The 27,299-nt window shown below is 37.2% G+C and overlaps 1 protein-coding gene across 1 annotated transcript in view; it reads right to left on the reverse strand.

Moving 5' to 3' along the window:
* Ccn (cellular communication network factor protein Ccn) overlaps positions 1-18,316 on the reverse strand; it is a 55,097-nt gene extending 36,781 nt beyond the window's left edge. The window contains exon 1 of the mRNA XM_018007972.2: positions 17,759-18,316. The gene's annotated coding sequence lies outside the window, so the exon portion shown is untranslated. The remainder of the gene's footprint in view (positions 1-17,758) is intronic.
* Between the last annotated feature and the right edge of the window lie 8,983 nt (positions 18,317-27,299).

Below are 27,299 nucleotides of genomic sequence, written 5' to 3' on the forward strand. Positions count from 1 at the left end.
GTGCATGAGTGCGTGAGTGTGTGAATGTAAGCTTGTGGCAAAAATTCGCTGGCGTGTGGAAAATTGATGCTGCTAGTGAAGTTTTTGGCTTTTTGAACTGACAGCTGCGATTTTTATGCGTCACAGCCGCCAACGCTACCTCGAAACGCAGCTAGAAAAATAATTGCGGAAGACTTCCCCCGCCCCTCTGAGTGGCCCTTAGTTTCGCTTGCTCTCCCATTTCGCGAATCGTAGACGCCAAACTTCAACTAAGATTTAATCTTGACTTAGTTATTTAGCTTTAGGTGGCATGTTGAGCACTGTTGCTGCTCTGCTCCAAGCAGACAAATTATGTCGGATTTTGATAGGCCATATCAATCAGGCTTGTGTTTGTTGCTCAGTTCTATTGCAATTCGCGAAGTGAGTTTATTTCATGCGATATATATAGTTTTTTTAGCGGATTTCTTGCATAGTTCTTGATATAAATTTGATATAAAATTTTTTGATAGGTTTTCTTTTTAATTTTAAATTTTCCCCAAATTATTGTAAATAATATATTTTTTGTATTATACATTCCTCAAATATAGCTTAACATAATTGAAAATTTGCTATTTTTACATCAAATATTTCTATTATTTCAATTTATACTTAAATATATATTTATTTATATATATTTATATATTTCCCATGTAACTTTATTGCTTCTGCTTTAGTCTATATAAATTTATTATGGCGCACAATGCAGTCTTTTAGCTAAATTTGCCTTGCATTAATGTAATTTTATAAATGATCATTAATTTTGTAGTAAACTGCTTTTTCATGCCATGAAGGACAACAGCCAAAGCCAAAGCTCTCTCTCTCTCTCTCTTTCTCCCTGTCTCCCTCTATCGCTTTCTGTGTGTGTGTCTGAGCATAGTCATAGTTAATTCACATAGCTGTGCCGACTCTGGCTTATTATCGATTGCATTTTCCAGCCGAGTGGCCCGCAACGAGGGGCAACAATCTCACAGGACGAGCGCGAGCCACGTGTGCCACATGTAAGCTACAAGCGTATAATATGCAGAAAGAGATAGACAGCGAGAGACTGAGTAAGCGAGTGACTGAGAGAGTGAGTGAGTGAGAGAGTGGCGCTTCCTCACTTAATTAGCCAGCGAGTTTATTTATTATTCACTGGCACCGCCTGCCAGCCTAATGAATCACAAGTTTCCTGCCTTTTTTTCGGTGTGTTGTTGTTGTTGTTTTAGTGAATATTTTAATTTTTAATTAGCATGCAAAGTAACAAGAACAACAACAACAACAACAACTACAACAACAACTGCTGATGGACGAAAATAAACGACCTTGTGCGAGTAGTTCACAAGTATTTTATTATAAATGTAGCTTTTCTTTGAGCATAAGCCGCAACGGCTGTACAGGTGCACCGAGGCCACCTGCCATATAATAGGAGAAATGTGTTAAGCATATTAAATGGTTTCACACACACGTCCACAAGCACTCACACACACACACACGCATCATTTAACCAGTCACGGTAGACACACTCACACAGATAACTTTCACAGCTAGATCATTACTCAGGCATGTCTGTTATTTTAGTCAAACTACAAACTTCTCCCTACCCACCTATCTCCATCCCGACACACACACACACACACACACACATACACAGACAACCACAAAATGACAGTTTACAACGTGTAGCTTCCCTTCCCCTACAATACGAAATTCATCAGCTCTGCAGCAGCTGTTGCTTTTGCTGTTGTTGTTGTTGTTGCTGTTGATTATGTTGGACTTCCATTTGGCTATGGCTTTCACTCGTTTATATTTAACATGGTTTTTTGTCCTTCTGGTTTTTATGCTGTTCAACTTGGCTGCATTTCACTTAGTTTTCTGCACAATTTAATTTTGTTGTTGCCACCAGCTGAAGCTGCTTGCCTCATTATGCTCTATTTAGAGGGTATTATAGCCAGCATATCAGATATGGGTGGCAGGTGGTATGCTTTTTTAATAGTAAGTGATTTTTAAATATAAAAATACATATATAACATATTTAATGAATATTAATTTCTGTTCTAAATTGGTTCTACTTTCAAGAATATTTATCTTAATGATTTACAATATTAATATGTAATGTTTCAAAAAACAACTAAATATTTTTTATCTATCCTTGAACAATATATCTTTCTGGCTCTACCCCCATCTCTAGAAAGTAGACTTTGAGAAGAGACATTGTGTTTGACACTCACTTCCTTTTATATATCTACTTATATCCCGCTTCTCTACTATCTATACTCAGCCTTCAGTTCCCTGCTCTCATCTGCCACCTTTGGAAGGGCATCTGTACTTCAACTAGAGTCTACCTTTTGTCTTACGCCTCTCATTGTTAATCTCTGCTGCTCACAACTTTTGGCACATCAAACTAGTTCAACAGCTAACGGAAATACCCTAACCGCAACCGCACAATTGATTGACTGACTTGAATGCGGCTTGCCTTGCTGACCCTCGCATCAGGTTCCCCATTTTTGTGACTGCTTGCAGAAATCAACGTGATGCTTCGTCGCCTTTTGGGGAACAGCAGCTAAATTGCATTACCAAAATAATAAATCAATAATAAAATTTGGAGTTTTTTTTTTTCATTCTGGCTGCTATAAATGGCTTTATTGACAGTTGGTGGCGTTGCCTTTGTCAACGTCTGTCTGTCGCATTTATGACATAATTCAATTCATTTCTACGTTTCAAATTCATTTTGCAACAAATTTGCGAGGCAAGGCAAATGCTTTGCTGCCTAAATTGATTTTGTTGAATGTCTGAATTCAAGCGATTTAGCCATTAATATCGACAGCAAAAAATGCCGAGAATTATCGTGCAAAGCTTTGTGAGATGAAGAAAAAAGTTAAGGTAATTTCAAGTATTTCTATGAATTGAAATCGCTTCACATACAATCAAACCAGCAATTCAATCAATTCTTGAATATTAAGTTGGAAAAAGATTTCAAAGAAGAATTATTATAAATATTATTATACTAACTGTAATTCCAGCATTTAAACTCTCAACGAAATCACAGAGCTTAGGGTTGAGTTGAAATCGTTTAAACAAAATCTAAATTACATTTAAACAAAAACAAATATTCTAAATTACTAATACTAAAATCAGTTTTAGTATTCGCGACTCTAACGTAAAATTAATAATTTCTATTTTACTTCAACAATTCTAGCATATCGTGAATATTTCAATAAATTCACTATTGCCACAAAAAAAAAAAAAGTAAACAAATTTTTATGGTAGTTTAAATGAAACAGTAAACAGAAATATTTCAATAATTCCCAGAACTGAATATAAATAACAGTTACGCCTGGAATTGAGGCAGTTCATTAATAATTTATACATTAATTACTCAAATTTAAAAGCTGATTCAACTTTTTGGTAACATGGCAAAATAAAACAGCTAAAATCCAAACACATGACTGAAGTCAGCAGAGCCTTAAATCTCCACAAAACGCTTCAAGCCAGCTGCGCCTCAACTAACGTGGCTTTTCTCGCTCCTCCTGTTCATTTTTTGTCGTTTTGTTAATTTTATTTGCATGCTCTTTATGCCATTTCATTTATATTTCTTTATATGTATATTCACATATATATATACGTACATATATGCATGTGTATTTCTATTTATATTTCTATATATTTTTGCCATTTGTGAGGGCGCGCCTGGCCTTTATCGTTTACCTGGCTGCTGCCTTTACATTATTTTTTGTCGAGGCTGCCAGCTATAAATTTTTGACAACATTGAATGGCAGCAGCGTGCAGCATGTGATTGAAACGAGCACCACACACATACACACACACACACACAGTGGTAACAGGCACCGCCAGGCAGCAGCAGTAGCTAAAGCCGCAGCAGCTGCAATTTAACTAAAACGACAGACACAAAAAAAGACTCCTAAACAAAATTGCTCGCGGGCACACACAGCCTCTCCCTCTCTTTCTCTCTCGCTCTCCTACTCTGTCTCGCTCTTGCTTTGAAAAATAGGCAATGTGCGGAAATTTTGATTTTTCGCCTGAGTTGGCAACGCATTGGCCGCTGGCAGTCACCGAGTTAAGTAGTTTAAGTCAAGCTACACACACAGGCACACACACACACACACACACATGCATGCCTGCCTGCTCATCGAATTCAAATTAAGTGGTGCATACTTTTAGGGGCGATGCAAAACGCTGTTACGTGCCTTAGCTGAGACGTAAAAGTTCTGCGCATTCCCATTCAAGTCAATTTATGGCAGCGCGCGTCTTTTATGTGCTCAAATTTTATTTTTCTCCTTTTTTTCTTTTTTTTTTTTTTTTGAGCATTCTGTCATTAAGTCGACAAATTGCTTGTAACATTGCCAAGCTGCATTAATTAGAAGCAGCAGAGAAATAAGAAGCAGTCGTAAAACTGGAGCAATCACAGATGAGAAATTAAAAATGTGAGCAGGGCCAGAAATATGTGCATAAAAGCTGGGAATACCTCACTAGTATAAGAAGAAAGGTAAATTGTGAAGCGAGAAATTCGAAATGGAGAGAAAGGGCAGACATATATATAACATTTTATTTCATATATTTTTCATTAAATATAATAAACAAAAAAAATTCATTTGTAATATAAATATTAGATATATTATAAATATTATATATATAAATTACACCAAATATTCAAGAAAAAAAATTGGAAATAAATTTAAGAAAAAAACGCCTAGTATAATAGATATATTATTCATTTTTATTTTAATTATTTATTTTTAATTATTTAATTTCTCCTGAATGAATAAATGTAAATGTGAGATTTTCGTTTCGTTTCGCAACTTATTTGTCTTTAAAATGTATATATAAATTTATATACATATAATTCATTTAGTATTCAACTTTGAGTACTCTCTATTTTTGCTGTAATATTTTACTAGATTACTAGGCCAATGTTTCTTTTATATTTTCTTTTACTTTTTACTTTCGTATTTTCTACACTCCAACAGTTTTCAATACCCTATTTTCTATATTTCTATAAGCCCACTTATTCGTTTGCTCACAACTTTATTAATTCCTGTAACTGCGACGATTTGCTTTCAATTCCAATGACACGTGAAGGATTAGCAGGCATTAAGCACACTCATATATATATGTATGTATAATAAAAATGCGAATACAATCAAGCTTAACTATTAACACCTAAACGCAGGTCTCGCAATGGCATAAATCAAAATATGGCTACATAAAACATTTACGCCTGAACGCCTGCCTGACTGCCTTCCTGCCTGCCACACACACGCGTATACGCACACACACATACCACACATATAGACCAGACGATACACAATGGCCGTGGCAATAATAACGCATATTGTTAAATAAAAATGACCTCCCATTTGTATGCCACGGAAATGTCTAACACTGAACGAGGTAGTCCAAGGGGCAGAGTATGAGGCACACCCACGCAACTGGTTGGCAATTTGTTTGCGCCCTCCCCCTCTTCCGAAAGAAAAACACTTGAGTGGCAAAAAAAAAAAACGAAAGCGTGTCGATATGGCAAAGCCAAAAGAATAAGTTTTATGTGCCCCGCTGCCCAACGATATGATCTAAGCTAAGAGCCCTGCGAGAAGAGCTACGAGTAGCACATGTGCAAACAAATTAAAAGTTGGCCATAAAAATATAATTATGCTGTGGCCGGGGTCGAGCAAACAAAAAACAGCATATGTATGAGAGAGTGACAGAGAATGAGAGAGCGAGAGAAAGACATGGAAAGGACTACAAGATAGGCTGTGCCAAGTGACTTGAAGCTGTTGAGTGTTTTAGGAGGAGATGGAAAATAAGATAAGAAAGTAAAGTACTCAACATGCTCATATGCCTTAGTAGACTCTTTATACACCATTTGATGGGTCTAGCTCTTAAAAAGGCGAGATATGTTGTAAAAATTTATATAAATTTTGATCGATTTCAAAGAGTTTTATTGACGAGAGTTGTAAGGAATAAACATTGTATACGGCCTCCTCTTATAAGAGTTGATGAGGCTAGGAGGAGCCGATGGAAGCAGAAATCTGGAGTAGACTAGGCAGACAAATGGATAGGCTGATGTGTGGACAGGGCAAGAGCAGCTCGACTGCTATAACAACCATCAGTAACATATATACTTATCGATAAAAAGTACCCGTCTTTTTTAATTTCTACAGGGTATAAAAACAGTCGAAAAATCGCAAAAAAATTGATAAAAAAAAAAAAACAGGGAAGGAAAAAAAAGAGACAAAGGCCAAAGCGAAGGCAAGCCGCTTAAGAGCCAAAACTTGAGTGGTAGACGACAACCACAATAACAACAACAGCAACAACAACAACGACAACAACAGCCACAATAACAACAGCCACAATAACAACAGCAACAGCAAGAGCAATGTCAGCAACAACAACAACAACGAGTGTGGCGCATTAAAAGCAACTTCCAAGTCATTAACCCGTTTATGACGCTTAACATGGCTAACATGACTCGGTCGGCCACAATAAAGCGGCAATAAAATGGCCCACACGCTAGCATATCAGTAGCCGCAGACACAGCCAAGCACACGCACGCACACACGCACACACTCAAACACGCACGCATGTATGTATGTGTGTTGGCCAACTTAAAGTGTTTAACGGCTCATTTATTGCGAGCTCTCAAATTTTTGTGCCTTTGGCCAGCAAAGAAATGGCATTAAGCGTTATTAAATTTCTTACGATCCGTACGGCATGCTATAGATATATAATATACGGTTAATCCTTAAATGGCCAGGTCTCACCATTTTTGGGTTAATCCTGTAAGAGCAGCAGCAGCCAATTAAATTGATAAAAACTCAGCTGCAAGAAGAGCTCACAACATTTTATGGCCTCACTTGAAGCTGATTTCCGCTTTCGGCATGAAGCATATGTAAATGGCCATAATATTCTTATATATGTATTTATTTTGTTTGCCCATATATGCTAAGCGACAAAGATAACCGCAATTTGATAAGGCTCAAGCGCCAGTAATAGCAGTAACAACAACAACAACAAAAATAAAGAAAATAAAAACGTTGTAGAAAAGTTCAAACCGATTTTGTTTCTATAACTTTTCGAGCTAAACATACGATATATATATATATATATATATATTATATATATATATATATATATATATATATATATATATATATATATATATATATATATATATATATATATATATATATATATATATTTTTTTTAATATTTCTACAACATGGGCTTAAGATTTTTATATGTTTCTATATCGATTTGGTCATATTTATTTCTACGACTTCAGCTGCGGCCCATGCACACCAGAGCAAAGAGCCTAGAGTCCGTGGCAGTTTGAGAACATGTGGGCTCTCTCTCACTCTATACTCCTACTGTGATGTACTGTGGAATAAATTGCCTGTGTGTGAATATATAACAGACCAGCTTACTCTTCAGGGAAGAAAAACGATCGTTACGACAAACTAAACAGAGAGAGAGAGAGAGAGAGAGAGCGAATGTGAGAGAAACAGAAAAATTAACGCAAAAATAAAAATATAAAATTGGGATCTTCCCTGGTTGAATGCTCGTAGCACACTGATCTTGTCGTACCTGGTTTGTACTGCTCGAGCCTCTAGCGACCGAGCCGAGCATATACGAAGTAATTTGTGCATACAAAGACTCGAGTAACTCGAAGCCTCTACGCTCACTCAATAGGCTTTATGCTGCTCACTCACACGACTTCATGGCATGTCGTGTCACCTCTATGAGACGTATGTAGTGAGTGAAGTCATGCGGGCCTCTATGATATGATATATATAGGGTTGTAGAATTCTGCACTTATTTGACGGCCCGATATTTTTGTCCTATTTTAAAGCAAAGAAGAACATTCCCTTTTGTGAAAGAGCTACAGCCAATTAATAATCTCTCACTTTCAAAACGTTTATTCCTTCATTATCAATTAATAATTTTGCCTGCTTTGATATCAATTACATTCCACTGTGCATTTGCCGCCGACTGTGTGGCAGTGTCGCTTGGTTGCGTCTGCCCCAATGCGGCTTAGGCTTTGTTGGCCAACACTGGCGCACACTCCCACACACGCACACATACTCGCTCAGTCACACACCCACACACACTCTCACACACTCACACTTTAGCCTGCTGAGACTTGGCCCTTTATACACAACGCACTCATATTATGCTAATATTATCCCTTGTCAGTGTTTTGTGGGTTAAGGACAGTTTTATGCATCCACACATGCCACAGACACACACACACGCACACTCATAAACTTGCCAAACGCACGCACACATGTGCGCAACGCTTGGACAGCTGCTTTAGTTGTCCATGTGTGTGTGTGTGTGTGTGCGTTTGTGTGCGCATGTTAAATAAGCGTAATGCCGCCATTATTGGACGCATTACAAACAAAATGAAAGTGTGCACACAGCGAGCCTACGACACTCTACAAGCGTGTGTGTGTGTTGCGTGTGTGTATTAGCGACTTACAGCCTTTATGCATTTCACATGTGACGGCTATTTTCGGCACACAAATCGTCGACAGCCGGCGAGCGACCCAAGCAGTCGCTTGATTTAGGCCACAAATTCAGCTGCATCATGTACAACAGCTGCAGCTAATTATTAAACTAATTAGCAGTCGACTCGAGTGGATTATAATTAATAAACATATTGTGCAAGACGTGTCAATTGGCCCAGAGACAAGACTTAAGATGCCAACAGAGGGAGAGAGAGAGAGAGAGAGAGAGAGACAGGAAGAATCAAAGAGATCGTAGGCCTGCCATTTTAAAGCCAATTCAAATATACAGTAAATAGTTAAGGCTTAAAGCATGTTCTGTGAAAATAGGTTACATTTAATAAATAATAAATACATATAAAATATAAAAACCAACCATATATTGCAAATTTCACATACAAATAGTTCGATAAAAATGTTATAAAAAATACATATATTATTTCAACTTTTGTAATTTAATAACAAATCTAGTTTTTGCAGTTCTTGCTTACAGATCTGAGCATTAATTTTGTTTAAAAATTTTTAGTATAGTTGATTTTACCAAGTGAAACTAAAGCAATTAAAAAAACCCCTCTATTGTTAATAATAATAATAAAAAAAATTAAATTAAAGCTGAACAGTTTTTCACATATTTTTTCCTGTAATATTATTTCTACATTTTTCATTAATATTTTCTCTAAATTCAACAGTAGCCAAATTGTTTTTATTTTAATACAAACAAGTAAGAACGTTGCAGTCGGGCGTTACCGACTGCGGAATACTCATTCACATTCCATCAACAATTTAGTAGTTAAGTTTCCTTCTAATACTGTAGAATATACAGGTTTTTCCGATTTGCCACGCCCCAACTGGGCGTAGACACCTCATTTTTAGTCAGTTTTTAGAAAGAGATAACGTTACCCTAACTGCAAAGTTTGAATGCTTACCCTAAAGAAATGTGAAAATTACAGGGTATTTTTCGATATGCCACGCCCCTAAAGAGGCGTAAAAATTATTTTTGGGGAATCGATAGAGGAGGCTACCAGTAACTCAACTATCCAAATTTGAAGCTTCTAGCTATTATACTTTAGGAGATATAAACTTTTGCGGTTTGCCACGCCCCCTGTGGGCGGACATATATCCGACAAAACTTTTTGGTCTTGGGTGATCAGTCCGAGTATATATACAAAATTTGAGGTCTCTGCCATCAATAGTGTCCAAAATATAGGAGAATTTAAAAAATCACTATATCTTCAGGTCCGATTTGCCACGCCCCCAACGGGCGTAGACTTATAATTTATCTTCAGACTTTGTAGAATCATACCATTAGCTGACGTGCAAAATTTCAGCATTCTAGGTTTACAACTTTAGGAGATACAGTTTTATCCGATTTGCCACGCCCCCAATGGGCGTAGATATATCCGCCATAGCTCGTGATCTTGGGTGGTCAACGCGGACCTACATACCAAGTTTCAGCTTTCTAGCTCTTCAACAAACATGATTTCTGGTATATCGGAAAATGCATTTTCCGATTTGCCACGCCCCTAGTGGGCGGATCGGGAAAATTTTAACACTTTATAAATCGGAGATATACACGAGTATGTGTTCCAAATTTCAAGTCTCTAGCTTCAATAGCGCCGAAATAGATTGCGTTCATACGGACAGACGGACAGACGGACGGACGGACAGACGGACAGACGGACAGACGGACAGACGGACGGACAGCAAGACGGACATTGCACAAAACCAATATACTGATTCACTTTCGTGAATGAGTATAAAAAAAAAAAATATACGAAAAAAACAGGAAAAATTATATTACAGCAAAGCTCTCAAAATAATATTTTGATATTTTTATATAAATGAATATTATAATTGTAATGTGAATATCTTAAAAGCTGCAACTATAGCAATATTATATACAGATAAATATATATATGAATATTTACTTTTAATAAATTTTAAAATTAAAAAAAAAAAATCCTAATCTCACATTATAAGCGCAGCTTATAAAATATATTTTTAAAAAAATTTTATTGGAACTAAGCTGCTCTTTATCTTTGGCAAATGCAAATGAGGGGAGAAAGTCAACTAATCTGGGTCGTTGGCCAGGCCACAATTACCCGAATCAAGCATTTCGATTTCGATTCCCATCATACACACAACTAAAAGGCAATTTCCGTAAAACGTGAAAGAGGGAGGGCGGGGGGAGGGGCCAAAATGATTTGCCAAAAGTGGAAAGTTTTCGACAATCGACAAAAGCATGAAGCCAAAAAAAAAAGATAGATGGAGAGAGAGAGAGAGAAAGAGAGAGAGAGAGAGATAGAGAGACACAGAGAGAAAACTAGTTGAGTGAGGCAAAAGACCCAGACTCAAGCCTGATTGAGCCTTGATTTTCGATACGCTCTTTGCCACTTGGATTTGCGTTGTAAAATTTATTACAAATACTTGCCATGTGAGAGCATTATCGATTCGCCAATACATACAGATATCGATATATACCTAGATATGAGGTGATATATGTATGTATTATATACCATCTATATTGGAGCTGTGGCAAATGAATGTGCGCTGTGGAGCCTCTGTCACATTATGGAGACAACGAAGCACACAAGCGGGACTCATATACCAGCTCGACTCAAAAGCTGCAATTGCAGAGTAGACCGAACTGGACTAGCCTAGCCGAGGCGCATAATGGTGCATAAACATTCTCAATAAAGTCAAGTCAAGGCAGTTGCGCCAAAATTGCGCTGTCAGTGAAAAGAAGGGAGAAGGAAGGAAGGAAGAAGAATAAAAAAAGCGAAATACGAAATATTGCGGGCAAAATAAATTTAAGTATAAATCATAATTTAGGCAAATCTCTAGAGATGAGCTCTCAACGTCCAACTGCGGCTGCTGCCTTTGCTTTCCACTTGCCTTTTACCTCCTCCTTCTCCGCCACCTCCTCCTCTTTGCCTTCTCTGCTTTTGCTTCCTTTCTGCAGGTATCGTATGTGTGTAATCCCTCAAAGCAAAACAAAACACAAGCGCAAACTGAGTATGAGTTAGTGTGCGTGTGTGAGTGTGTGTTGGCGTGCCTTTGCTGTGTGTGTGTGTGTGTGCGTGTGTGTGGCATGCCTAAGACGAGCCACAATTTATGCGCTTCGTCGCCTTTCGTCTACGCAAAGTGATATGCTGGCTCTGCATTGAAGAGTACATCTTCCCCGCCCCCAACTCCCCCCAACTTCGCTTCAATTTATTTTTTGCATAACATCAAAATTTTTGGTTTCTTGCTGCTCAATGTAAATTTATTGCGCTATGCATAGTTAAAGCTTCGCGATCTAAATCGAAGTCAGACTTTCAATTTCTTTTCAGCTTACTTTGTTTTTTTATGTATACGCCATGTTTATAAGTCAGCGCTCTGTACTTACGGCCTTGCAGTTTTTTAGAAATCAAGATTTCTTCATTTAGTTTCTGATTTTACAATTTATTTTACGTTTCTTTTTTTCGTTCTCCATCAATTTACATAAAGTATATTCAATCGAACACAAATGTTGATTGAATACAAAACACGAGAAGAGAAAATGTTGGCATTGGTTTATATTGACTGTGTGGTACTCGCTCAATGTGAATTAAAGTTGGGAATTGGAGTTGAGAAGAGCTTACTATGGTGATTTGTATACTGAGCTATAACATAGGGTTTATTTGTGCTGAGAGACTCAACTCTACATCTATGTCTATGTATATCCATTCCTTTGAAGAATATAGATAGGGAAAGACATAGATAGATTTAGATATATATAATAGATATGGAAAAACAGAAATATTTATATACATATAATAAATATTGAAACACAGAGATAGATATACATACATATTATTTATATTAAAATATAGCCATAAAAACAAATCTGTATTAGCTTTCCTTTGCATTGCCATTTCCTCACTTCGTATCGAAATACGTCTTAAGATAAGTTTCATGTTCGCTAGGTCATTCACAAAGCTATAAAGTCGGGAAAGCTGTACGTGCGGTGTATAGCATAGGAATATAATCGAAGTCTACTCAGGATACAATCTGAGCGACCTAAACGATATTTCTAGCCCAGAGTTAAAGACTTGCTGCTGCCAAGCTCATCTAGACTGAGCTGCATCAGTTTGGTATCATCAATGCATAAACCCAACTATAAAAATTTTTCCTTTAAATGCATATATCTTCAAAATGCACTAGAAGACCTGTGCATTCTACCTCAACAGCTTAATCGACGAAGGTAAGCACAAGTGCATTTGCCAAATACCGAGTCTACATCGAGCTAGCCCATATACTCCTTTTGTGCACTGGACAAACACTAAACAAAAACTGTTGCCTGTGGCGCGACGCAGTTTGGCAGCTGGCATTGAATGGGAACGAAAGGGAAAGGGAAATGGAAATGAAAATAGAAAGGGAAGGAGAACGGGAAGCTGGCTGGCGGCTGGCTGTCAAGCAGGCGACGTCAATTGCCAAAGCACTTGACAAGTAATTTGCGGTGGCTGCCTCTGCCTCAGCTGCTGCAGCTAAGCAACGCAACGCAATACACAAAACAATGTCAGCTGCCTCCCAGCACTTGTCCCCCCCTCACAAACCCTAGCTCAGTTTTGTCCTATTTATATTTGGCTTTACGTGAAAAAGTTTCGGATGTTTCGGTTGAGTTTTATTTGCGCGGATTTATTTGACGTTCAACTTTATTCCCTTTTTTTTTTTTGTTTTTTGCTTCTCCCTTTTCGCACAACACATGTCGGAACGCATTTAAGATTTATATACTTTTTTTTGGGAGTCCTCTTTTTTGGCATGCAGCACATGCATATTGTGGCATGCAACGCTTTTCATGGTTAGCTGCATGCGAGAGTGTTTTTCCAACGTTTTTTTTGCGCTTTAATTGTCTGCTCGGCATGAGAGGAAGCCGAGCTCAATTGAAAAACGCTTTGAATGCCAGCGAATGCCATTAAAGAATTTTATGTTATTAGCCTACGAAAAATAGCAAACAAACAGCAACGGCAGGACTTTAATACGACTAGAAATGCCTCAAGGTGCACAAAGTGTTGCCTTTAAAACAAACAAAAGCTGAGGCGGAAATTAGAGGTGAAAAACTGAAAGCAAAAAATCAGAACGAAAGGCGCTCAAAACGGGCAAGCGACGACCTTTTATTGTTACCTTGGCCGAGACGCTCTCGGCTTTTGTAAAGCTGCCTTCAGTTTTTTTGCCTTTATTTTAAATTATGCAAAAGTATTTTTGCTCGAATGCGAGGAAGGTTAACACACACAAACACACGCACACAGCGAGTTTTCCGCACAATAAAATTGTTCACACTTTTTACGCTGAAAGTTGCGAGCAGCCAGAGGTCCACCTGGGCATGTGTGTAGTAGTAGCTCACAGATTGCCCTAAAGATGCTATAAGTATATATAGTATATATATATAGAGAGAGCGAAAGTCTGATAAAGGCTAAAGCTGGTTTTAATTAAAATTGCTTTAAGAACTACGGCAGCTTGAGATTAATGAACGTCTATCAGAAAGGCAAACAACAGCAAACAACATCAAAGGCTGAAAATCAACTAAAATGCAGATTAATCTGCACGAAAAAGTTACATAAAACAGAAGCTCGGCAAACTATGAATATTTCTGATGTTGAGCTCATCTAAATGCACCTTAGATCCATTGCTCCAGCTCAGGTGCTCAGTGCCTTTCGGCTTTCAATCTCCAAATGCCAGCGAGGCACGTAACAAATCTTAATAGAAAATTGCAAATGCAGCGCGCTGAAAAGTATGCTACGAGAAAAGGCCAATGGCGTCTGATGTAGCTGCAGCTGGAGCCGTGAAGCCATTGCAAATGTCGACAGGTGACAGCAGCTGTGGCTGTGGCGCCTTGAGGCTGCCTTGGTATGGCACTCGTAAAGCATTTGTCTGCCAGCTGCCGGCGGCGGCGGCGGCGGCGGCATATCGTGCCATAAATGTCAGAGCGCGCATTGTTGCAGCCAAACTCTCGCTCAGCACAGGCCGGAGCTCAACTGAGTGGAGTGTGGAACGCATTGGCATGCCGCACGGCCTTTGCACAGTGGTTGACAATGAGGCGACGCTGAAGACGATTTTTCTGCTGCTTTGATTTTGAATAGCTCACTTACACACTTAATAAATGTCGCCAGATGCTCGACTAGGCACTTTTGAGAAGTTAGGCAGAGTGAGAGCGAGTGAGACAGCAAGTCAGCGAGCTAATGCTATGCAAATTTAAATTGCCATCTAAATGGTCCCTAAAGTTGCCAACATTGGAAAGTTTCTTTTATCTCGTAGATTATATCATTACGCATGGCGTATAATAAGTCAGAGAAAAGCTGCGGCTTAAGGAATATATGAGATACCCTGTAAAATGTGAGGAGAGTTGAGAATGAAGTTTAGATGAGGCAATATGAAAATGAAAAATATATATGTATTTATTTATTTAGAGCAGTTTAGAACAATTTAAGATATGCTATCAAAACTTTTAGCTAATATATGCCTAAATACCCTCTAAAATGTGTCTAGAGCGGAATAATCTTATTATAAAAAATAATAAATTGGCAAATGAACTTCATAATGCTATAAATTTGACTGTGCAAGAGCTATAAATATTTACATTCATATATGTCAGTAAATACCCTGTGAATAGCCTGTAAAAATGCAGCATATGCAGATAATATTGATTAAAACATTTTTAATAGGTTTGGCCTAAGTTCAAATATTTTCAAAAGTTGTTAAAAGTGCTATCAATATTTGGTATATGCTCGTAATACCCTGTAAATACATAAATACACCTCACAGCAGCTATATAATATATGCTTTGGATGACATACTCTTTATGCTATAGATAAAACATTTTACAAACCAAGTTTAAATTCAGCTTCTATCAAACACGCACTTAAAATTCATTAACAGGGTATATACAAGCTGTCACAAGCAGCTAGCATAAGCCCATGCGAGCCTTTTCTATTAGCAGCCAGCGGAAGGTCTTTAGGCAAGTCACATGTAAATTTATTTATTGACTCGCCTGCCAAAACTCGAGCAGTCGCCCCTTTGCTCGGTGTATTTTTTGAGCTTATGACTTTCACTTAGCTTTCGCTTGGCTTATTTACACACACACACGCGCACACACAGGGAGTCTCACCTACACACATGTTGTTGCCTTGAGGTGCGTGGTAATTGTATTAAATTTCAATAAACATGTATCAAACATTATGAAACGTCGAGTTGAATCGCAGCAAATTATAATTTCGGTTGCTCTTTTTTTTTTTTTTTGACAGCTGACTCTGTAAAAAAGGGTTTCAGGGCTTATGCAATGTGTAAAACCCATTTTATTGTGCTTGCCTTTTATTGCTTGCTGGTGGGTAAGGGGAAGGGGAAGGGGCTACACATTGCAATTTGGCTGGCAATAAATTCTGTTGGCAAGACAGCGAAATGAGAAGAAAAGCGCGAAAAATAGCAGCAGGAAGCTGGAGAAAAATATTTAAATTTTCTGTGCTGATCGCATTGCGCGCTTTTGTGAGTCCCGCAAAGGGGCAAACAGTAAAAAATCTGCTTAAATGTACTTCCGTCATAAAAAGAACGGTAATGCAGAGCCAACGCCAGCGGTTGGCTTCGGTATGTGTGTGTTTGAGTGTGTGTGTGTGTGTGTGTGTCTCACGTAACCCGAGAGTAGCAAGAAAAACCTTTTTATAAATGCTGCTGCGCGGCTTCCGCTGAATAATAATAAAAACAAAAACAGGCAAAGGCAACATGCCAACGCCGCCGACATTGAATACTCTTCAATTAAAAGTGAAACAAAATAGGAATTTTGCAATTATTAAATTTGAAAGCTAAATGGCTAAATTGCTTTATAAATCAGCTAACTTTTAATTGCTTTTTTACTAATTTCTAATTGTGTCTCTTATGTATTTAAAATTATTTAATTATTTACTTATTTCTTTACTTTTTGATTTTAGTCATTATAGTATTTTTTTATTTATTTATTTATTTTTAATTTGATAATTATTATTTTAAATATTTAAAAATACACTTTTATTCATTCACAAACATATTTTAGTATTTTCAAAAACTATAAAAATTGAAAAGTAATATAAATTTGAGTATATTTAAATAAATTTGTCACCATGTATATATATTTATACACTTAAATATTTATGCATTTACGCACAATTTTCTTTCTTTAATAATTTACTTTTTTTCTATATTATAGCCAATATACACATATTTAATATAAATTTATTATCAGAATTTATCAAAGTCGCATTTTATTTATGTTGAATTTATAGGGATATTTTATGCATTTATATTTTTATTAATTAATTTTAAAATCTTCTTTGTGCTGTACACTGGTGTATAAAAAAAAAAGCAGATTAAATCAGCTTTAAGATAAATTTAGCAGTAAAATATATGTAGATAAATCGTCAATGAATAGTGAAAATATATATATTTATATGTTTATATTTTTCTGGTATACTTTACTGTCATTGACTATTTGTTGCAATTGTTTGTACATATATTTTACTACTAATTTATCTCAAAGCGAATTTAATCTCCTTTTTTGCTGCAATTTAAATATATATTTTGACCTTTTGTAAGTTTATTTCCATTCTGTTTTATATTAAGGAGCTAATTATTTTATTTTATTACTTTTTCCTTATGTATTTTAACATATGTATATTTAATTAAAAGCGATAAGTAAATATTGTAAAATTTAATAATAATTATATACATATAATACATATATATTTGCATTTAATTGGAATATGCAAGCATTTATAATAATTTATTATAATTTACTGCTGGCATATTCCAATTAATGCAAGTATATATGTATATAATTATTTTTACATTTTACAATATTTATTTATCGCTTTTAATTAAATATATGTATGTATACATACATATGTATATACATATGAAAAAAAAGTAATAAAATTAAATAAATAGCTCTTTAATATAAAAAAATGCAACGTAAAATAAATAAGCCTTATGCTTGAACTATTTTTAATGCATGCAGCTTAAATAATTAAAATGCATCAGTAAATAAACAAAAGTGAAAACCTATTTTAATGTCCCTGGCAAAATGCAGAGCAAAAAGTGCAAGACAATGGCCCACGTTTAAATATTTAAATGCAAAATTGTTTTATTCGCTCAAGCGGGAAAAGTTTTGTGCTTAAGCACTTTATGTGCCACTTGCTTGATTTATAACTTGAGCTAATATTTCAATAGATATATGTACTTATTAATTTGGCATTTACCTGAGTTTTGTGTTCACTTGTTTCTGAGTATTGCAATTCTGGGGGCTCTTGTTGCATTCATCGCGTGCCACGAACTATTGTTGCGCTTGCATTGCGGGCTTGTGTTTTATTGTATTTGGCTGGTTATAATTCCCGCACACTCACACACGCACACACCTGCTCACACACACACACAAGCACACACACTCACACACAACAATTAACCCAGTTGGCAGCACAACAACAATAAACAGTTCAAGAATGCGCCAAGTTAATTTTCTTGGAATTTCTGCTGCTTTGTTTCCTTTTGCTTCTGCTTCTTTTTTTTTCTTTTTTTTTTGAATGCTGTAGCTAAGTGTATTTCTACCTCAGCTCACAAACACACACTCATACACCGAGAAAATTACACGCTTTTAACACTTTAACCGGCTTTTTGCTACTTGCGCCAAAAATCCAATAAGCGCGTGTCTCTCGTCTGAAACGCGTTGGCTGCCTAACAAATATAACGCATACGGCCCGTTGCCGCCAGTGAAAACGTCCAGCAGGCACGAATGTCAACAACGAACTGAACGGCCAACATCGTCTGGCACTGCCATTCGTCTGGCTTGGCCGAAACTCACACGGCGCATGCGTCACTTTTACTCAATGAAAAGCTTCAAGCCAGAACTAATACCGAAAAAAAGAATACAACAACAACAACAACAGGAGACGAAACGTTGCATACTTTTCGGAGTGCTCCGTGTGGCCGTTTGGCCGTGTTGCTAGTCGATGTTGTTGCTGCTATTATTGTTGCTGTTGCTGTTGCTGTTGTTATTGGTGTTGTCGTTGTCAGCGGCAACATAATCATTGGCGCGTGTTGCTCACTTGTAGGCAGACACGGCAGACACGCCAGCCACGGCAGCGCCTGGCCGTCAGGCAGACGCAAAACAAAAACAAAAGCCTTTTACAAATCGCGCAACGTCATGTCAACGAGACAATCAGACAAATGCCACAGTTCCCTCGACTCGTCCCCTTTGCTCCTCCACACACTCTGACCACGCCGCCTACGCCTTCAAGCTGCGTCAATTGTCTGGAGGGCTTAACTTCTTTCTATTCTTCTTCATTTTTGTTTTTTGTTTTTTGTTTAATTTCCTTTATCAACAAGAAGGCAAACGAGTTTTGCTGCTGCTGGCTGTGCGTGTGTGTGTGTGATATGTGTGGGTGTGTGTTTTTCTCGAAGTGTGCCTCGTTATCCTGTCAATTGTCATTGGCTTGTTGCGTCTGCCCTCGGCCCTCGGCCCTCTGACTGGCTGGCTGCCTTATCGCATGCATGTCTGCAGCCTGGCTCTGGGCAGGTGGAATCCATTGTAATCGCCAGTTAATGTTAATTTGACAGTGGATCTAATTCAGCGTTGCTTTGCTGCGATTAAAAATTGAGCCCTGTAGTGAGCTGCCAGCAAGTGTGCTCGATTAACAGTTACCCTGTAACTAAATAATGTGGCAGATTATGCATGATTTTTGCTTGGTTACTGTCAAAGATTTTAGATTAGTTAAATTATCCAAATTAAATGTGTGAATTAAGGTTAGTTACACATCGAAGAAAGTAGAAAAGAAAACTTAGAGATTCTCATTTAATTATATGTCCTTAAAAACTGTTTTGCAGCCTTGCTCTAAATTTACTGTTGAGGATTGATCTCGAAAAACTCATCATCAAGTGGGCATTTGAGCTAACGGTAAACACAGTCGTCGGCTGATCGCACATTTGTCTCTAGAATAAGAAACAGAATGTTCTGGATTATGAAATAGACGCAAACATAGAAGCATAAGGAGACATCCAGAACATTCGATATGCAGTAGAAGTAGGTATATAAGCGTGCTGTAAGTCGAGCCAAAGTTAATTCAGTAAGTTCATTGTGTAAGATCAATGTCAGTGTGTCGGCTCGGTTAGTTAAGTTCAAATCGTCGCGGTACGTGAAGAAGTGTACTTGTTACTGAATATTGTGTTAAATAAACTTTTTGCGTTGCGCCTACATATACCGTGTTTCATTTAAGAAAAACCTTCAACAGGTTATGGGCCCAGACAGTGCTAAACGTGTAATGTAGTGTGAAATCGAGTGCAAGTACAAAAGTGAATTAGTGGCAAATTTGTAACTAAATAAAGACAATGAAAATGGAGCCATTAAATATGAGAATTGAACGATTACGCGACAAAGACAATTGGCATTTGTGGTGTTTTATGATTCGTACGCTATTGGAAGAAGACGACGATGTTCTTGCCGTTTGTGAAGGTAGTTTGACGTGTCCGACACAGGAGTCTGCAACATACGAGAGAGACTCGAAAAGGTTCTTGAAAGCTGATAAGACTGCAAGGAAAATAATTATTCATTCTATCGAGAGAAGACCGATGGAATTGATTGTGAGCTGCAAAACAGGAAGAGAAATGTGGATAAAATTGAACTCAGTGTATGATATGAAATCAGAAGAAAATTTATCGGCTATTCAGAAACAATTTTTTGATTTCAAATGGATTGAAAGTGAGAGTGTGGACTACAATATTTCAAAGTTGGAAGTTTTGTGGAGCAAGATGAAAAATCTTGGAAGTGCTGTGCCTGAAACAATGTTAATGTCGCGAATCCTGTCATCTTTGCCTCAAAAGTTTAACTATTTTCATAGTGCGTGGGATTCGGTCGAAGACAGCAAAAGAACATTGAACAATTTGACGACTCGTTTAATGACAGAAGAAATGCGGTCAAAAGAACAAGAAGTGGTACCTGAAGAGTCAACAGCGTTAGTTGCCGACAACGGAAAAAATAAAAGAGAACATGAAAATAAGAAGAAAATTATGAAGTGCTATAACTGCGGCGTGATGGGACATCTGAAGAAGGACTGCTACAGGTGTTATATATGCAAGAAGAAAGGCCACAAGAGCAACACCTGTCACCAAAGGAGAAATGCAGGAAGTCAAGCGGAAAATAATCAAGGAGAATCGGGTGAATCATCGAGGAAAGGATTGATTGCGAGCAGGGACGGCAGAGAAGATGACGTGTGGGTGATCGACTCAGGAGCTTCTGATCACATGTCAAGGCGTCGAGATTGGTATTCTACTTATGAAGAATTTTTGGAGCCCCTGAAGATAGGCGTAGGTAACGGTAAATATATCACGGCGCACGGAAAAGGTAATATTGATATTGAAACTTATGTCAATAATAATAAAAGGGCGACGACAATGTTTGATGTTTTGTATGTTCCGGAAATAGTTTACAATTTATTTTCTATTATGTCAGCTGCAAAAAGGGGTGTTGATTGTCTTATTAAAAATAAAGAAACACAGTGTTTGTTGAGACGTGATAATAAAATAATTGCAACGGGTTCTAGGTTCGGAAACTTATTAAAATTAGATGCGAATGTTTTGATGCAAAAATTGTGTAATTTAACAAGAAAAATAGAATCGAAAGAAAGTGATTCTTTACAAGTATGGCACGAGAGGTTTTGTCATCAAAACGTTCGACATGTACGCGATTATTTGAAAAATAAGAATATTGATTTTCTAGAAAATGATTTCTTTTGTGAAGGATGTGCTTATGGGAAGCAGCATCGGCTAACATTTCACAAAAATATTGACCGTGCAACAAAGACAAAGAGATAATTCATACTGATGTTTGCGGTCCGATAGAGGTAGAGTCTATTGGTAAAAAGTTGTATTTTGTTAGCTTTAAAGATGATTATTCAAGTTATCGGGAAGTTTATTTTATACGTCATAAGTCGGAAGTATTTGAAAAACTCCAAATTTTTATTCAGGCAATTCAGAATCAATTTCATGAAAACATTAAAGAAATTCACAGCGATGGGGGTAGAGAATATATTAATAAAGAAGTTAAATTGTTCTTTAATAAGAAGGGAATAAAACATATTGTTAATGCTCCTTATACACCTGAACAGAATGGAGTTGCGGAACGTGAGAATAGAACTATTAATGAAGCTGCACGATCAATGTTGCATTCTAATTCTGAGTTACCATTATTTCTATGGGCAGAAGCAGTAAACACTGCAGTTTATGTAATTAACCGCACAGGTCCAACAAAACATGGGAATAAAACTCCATATGAGTTGTGGTTCAAGAAAGAGCCAGATATCGGAAATCTTAAAATTTTCGGGACTGAATGTTTTGTACATGTACCAAAAGAAAAAAGGAGAAAATTAGATAAAAAGTCTATTAAAGGATTTATAGTAGGATACGTTGAAAATTGCAAAGGATATCGTGTATATGTTCCAAATATGAGAGATGTAATTATAAGTAGAGATGTATGTTTTAAACCAGAAAACTTTACAGCTCAGTTTAAAAAACCTGAAATTTTAGTTGACAATTCTGAAAGTGAGACTAATGAAAGTGAATACGAAAATAATAAAATTGAAGATGAATCAACTGAACATAATAATAGTGAAATGGGTCGGCGATTGCGAGATAGATCACAGATTCGTATGCCAGATTTTTATGGTTGCCCTGTTACATTTATTACACAAAGCTTGCCTTTAAATTATAATGAAGCGTTGAAGTCTGATGATAAAGAGTACTGGCAAAGTAAAAAAAAAAAAAAACAACAATGTGTATCTTTATCAACAACAGAAGCCGAATATGTAAGTGCAGCTCTAGCAAGTAAGGAAATGATATGGCTAAAGAAATTGTTTTTTGATTGTAACATTAATTTAAGTAACTACATCTTGTTTATAGATAATATAAGTGCGATTAAGCTAATCAAAAATCCTGAATTTCATCAACGAAGCAAACATATAGATGTTAAATATCATTTTGTACGCGATTTATTTGAGAAAGGTGAGATAGATGTAAGGTATGTAAAGAGTGAAGAGCAGATCGCTGACATTTTTACTAAAGCTTTGCCAAAGCCCAGATTTTTGTATCTAAGAGAGAAATTGGGAATGAGGAATAAGGGACAAATTTGTTATAGAGATGTTGAGTTTTAGGGAGGGTGTTGAGGATTGATCTCGAAAAACTCATCATCAAGTGGGCATTTGAGCTAACGGTAAACACAGTCGTCGGCTGATCGCACATTTGTCTCTAGAATAAGAAACAGAATGTTCTGGATTATGAAATAGACGCAAACATAGAAGCATAAGGAGACATCCAGAACATTCGATATGCAGTAGAAGTAGGTATATAAGCGTGCTGTAAGTCGAGCCAAAGTTAATTCAGTAAGTTCATTGTGTAAGATCAATGTCAGTGTGTCGGCTCGGTTAGTTAAGTTCAAATCGTCGCGGTACGTGAAGAAGTGTACTTGTTACTGAATATTGTGTTAAATAAACTTTTTGCGTTGCGCCTACATATACCGTGTTTCATTTAAGAAAAACCTTCAACATTTACAGTTAGCAAACCTTTTTCTCAGTTCAATCTCTCTCCCTCTCCCTATATATACCTATCTCTCCTTCCTCCATTAGTTGCTGTCTCCCTCCAGCTCTGCTACAACTTATGTACATCAGCTATCAGCTAATTTACAAATTGCTTAGTCCAGCAGTTGAATGCATTTAGCATTCAAGCACAGCGAGGCGTTGCATGCCACACAGACGCAATGGCTCTGCTCTGACTTATCAGCAATGTTACTTAACCAAATTACATTGACCAAACACGCTGGAATACAAAAGCCAAGTCAAGTAGCGCTCAATATCTGAGAGCAGCATGCAAATACTTTGCGGTCCTTTGTATACAAAATTGTGGTTATCAGCTTGTTGGCAAACAAAATAAATTATGCAAAAATTCACGCACACACAGAAGAGAAGAAGAGAGCGAGAGGGAGAGAGTGAGTGAATGAGTGAGCCACTTGTTGGAAAAATTCATTTTTCTTGTTGACTCAATACTAAATATTTGTTATTATGGTTTTTAATGCGCTATTTATTATGAAAATCTGCTAGCTCAGAATTTCATTTAAACTTTGGCCGTCGAGCTGTCAAGAGGCTAAAATACAATTTTACAATTTCACAATCTGTACATGTATATGTATTAGAGTGGACCAACAAATCTTATAAATAAGTATTATGCCCTAACCACAGAGCCACTCTACACTCTTCGTAGTTTACGTTTCGGTTTCGGTTTCGGTTCTTGGCTAAGCCGTCGACATGCTTTTTAATCCCTTTTAAATTGATATTGTAATTGGGTTTCGTGTATAGTTATGAATTTCAATATGTCTGTCGACTGGCCTACACTCCCAAAAACTTTATACCCACAGAGTGAGAGTGAGAGTGAGAGAGAGAGAGAGAGACATAAACATATTCCATTGTGTGTTTGTCAGCCTGAGTAAACGAATCGAAAGCCTGTTTGCCATTGAATTATTGTATTAGTTGCTGTTGATGTTGAGCAAATTGTTTCGGTTGCACTCGAATTGCACAGTTTGTAAAAGGGATTCCAGATAATTTTGGGGTCTGCAGCGAGGGCTCTGCTATGATTATATATGGTGAATTATTGATATTGAGCTTAGACAGGAAATTTCATAAGCTGAGACTTTGAGCAGAAACACGAAACGATTTTGCAAACCTGAAGTAGGGCAACATTGTTTAATCAAAATCAAAAGAAGAATACTTTTAAAAACATTAGAATGGATTGCAAATAATTTGCCAGTAAATCCATCATCTAGGTTTTCAATCTATGTATTGACCGTAGACAAACAGAATCAATCTGTTAATCAGTTAGACAAAGTCTCTTTCACTCAGAAGTAAAACATTGAATCAGCGAATCAGTCAATCAATCAATCCATCCATCAGTCAGTTTATCAATCAGCGTTTCACACAGTAGTCAATCAATCAGAATCGACGTAAGTCTGTAAATCCATCAGATTTAAGTATAGTCAATCAGTTCAATTGTCAGTCAGGAAGAAATTTATTAATCAGTATAATCCATCACATAGTCATCAGTCAATCAAAAAAGTCTGACTGTCAATCTGTCAGTCAATAATAGCTATTCAATCAATCAAAAAATTTCCCAATAAACCACTCAATCTGTTATTCCTGAGAAATACAAATCAAAATAAACACATTTTTAGCTTTTAGATTTTTTAGCTTTTTTGCACCCACTGCAAAAACTTACCTTCAATCATGAATCAGTCATTCAATCAGTAACTCATGCAGACAACAAACTCTTTTGTATCTAAATACAAAATTCATTCAGTTCAGTTTTTGCATATTCCCAACAGTTTGTTCATTAAACAAAACGCATAAAAGGCAATCAAAAACTTTTGAAATAAACCCGAAAATAATAAAATAAGAATAAAAGCCAAATAAAATCCGTAAAAATGGTCTAAACGTATATAAATATGCCAGATCGAGCCGAAGTTTATGAAAGTCAGTTTCAGACGTAAAAATAAATAATTCCCCAGCACTAAAAATGTTCACACCTAATTTAATGCTTCGCTTAACTAATTATAATAGAGATAGAGCCGAACTTTAGCTCAGCTATTCAGGTAAATGGGTTGGATGGAACAGGTGGATGGGCAACGGGGCAGCTGACTGACAAAAATCTCTTGATTGCACTTTGGGGACACATTTTGAGGTGTGAATTTTACAGCAAGGGCGGCCGCCCGAACCAGAAAGCCAAAAGACGTTTACGCACTTGGACACCCAATTGGATTGGGCCTTTAGGGTTTTTAGTTGCAGTTACGGCGTGCCGTGCGAAGCTGCGTATGTTTTATAAAGCACCTGCTTAACCCTTAATACACAGTCAACGAACACACACATACACACACATACACAGACAGACAGAAAAAAGGAGGAAGCAAAGCAAGCGACGTGGCAATAAAAATAAATCCCTATTCAAGGTGCACAGGCACAGCCCGCGACAGGGGAGGAGGAGAGGTGGACGAGGGGATGGCGACGGACTCCGAGAGGCCTATTCACTTTTGGGAACTGCAGCAGCAAGCAGATTATGTATTTACTGCCAGATAACTCCCATTGTCGTAATGGCAAAGTTTTGCTACCTCTTTGTTGTTGTCGTTGTTGTTGTTGTTGTTATTGTTGTTGTAATAAGGTAACAGCCTAGATGATTGCTAGCAACTGTTGCCGACTTCCCCCATTGACCCTTGCCCAGAACAGAGCTAACTTTATGCTGTGTCAGCCAAGTTTAGTCAAGGCAAGGCCAAGACCTCACTGTGTATATATGCATATGTGTTTGTGTGCCTGTGTGTGTGTGTCTGGCCGCCATTTTGTTTATCTGCATAATAAACAGTGCTAAAATTATTGATGCCCGCATTTCGGGCACGTTCACGTCAGCAGAGGCAACAGCCGAGGCAGCAGGTAAATGGCTAATGGCATAAAAAGGTACGACCCAATTGGCATTGTTAGCCTCGGCTGTCGGCAGCATTGAAAGCTCAGCTAAAGTTGGCTAAATCAAAAAATAACTTGAATTTTGAATATAAAGCAGGACACTTACAGCTGATTGGCAAGGCTACAAATACAAAAATAATCCTACATATATTTCGTAACAAACTCAATTCATTCTGCATTTAAATGGCCTAAAAACGTCAAGTCTCATTAAGTGAATTGCTAGATAAGGTTAAGTGGGCTTTGATACATACATGGAGCTAATGCGAATACTCTTTATTATTTGTTTGAGCGTACTTGAATAGCTTGATTGATGGCATTTCGCTCGAGTGACTTGCAGAAAGCTGTGTGTATATAGTATAATTGCTTAAGCTACTTAGCTAAAGATAGAAGCAGGCTTAAAGCTGCTTGCGAAAGAGCTAAACTTGGGATATCTTATATATATTTTATTTATTAATTTCATTTCATTTAATAACACTTATACTTCCTCTTCTATTATTATTTCACTACATTTACTAATCAAACAAATCTTTAAACTATAATCAAAATATTTTTAGAAACCAGTTTTACGCGGCCTAATCAACGTCAGCAACATGTTTTAAGCCATAAACCTACATATAAAAATTTGATATTCGCTGCGATTATAGACTATATTTGAATATCCATAAATGGAACATTTAGAAAACAAGTTTCACAAACCCAAATCCACACGCCCAAATCGCATTGCTTCGAGTCCCTTATTGACTTTGGCTTCGAGCCAATCAGAATTTCTGTGTTGCCCCCACATCAATTTCAATTTCCTCAGCTTCATTATACAGGCCATGGTCCGCACTTGAGTGTAATATCATTAGTTGCTAGCTAACCTTCAGAGTTTGCCCCAACAGCTCATGCAATTGTCAAAATGTAAAATTCATATTTTTGCACAATTTCAATGCCAAGCTCGGAGCTCGAAGCTCGAAGCTGTGTGTAGTTTGCTTAAAATATTAAATACGCCGTTAGTTAATATGCCGTATGTTACATAATAAAGCAGATGACATTCGTGTCTGTCTGGCTGGCGCTCTGGCGGTCTGTCGCTTTGTCTCCCTCCCTGGCTGCCTGTGCTGGGCGGCTTTTTGCTGCTGGCGTGCAGTCAAAAATGTCACAGCTCCATGACGATGCCCCATCCCCCTCCCCCCACCATCCGTTCAGAGTCTGTGTCGTTGTGTGCCCAGGTCTCTGTGCCAAGCTCCAGCTCAGCCTCTATTTTAGTCTCCTTCTCTCTCGC

Source organism: Drosophila arizonae, chromosome 4, assembly GCF_054131065.1.
Source record: "Drosophila arizonae isolate 15081-1271.41 chromosome 4, UAZ_ARI_1.0, whole genome shotgun sequence".
Classification (NCBI taxonomy): Eukaryota; Metazoa; Arthropoda; class Insecta; order Diptera; family Drosophilidae; genus Drosophila; species Drosophila arizonae.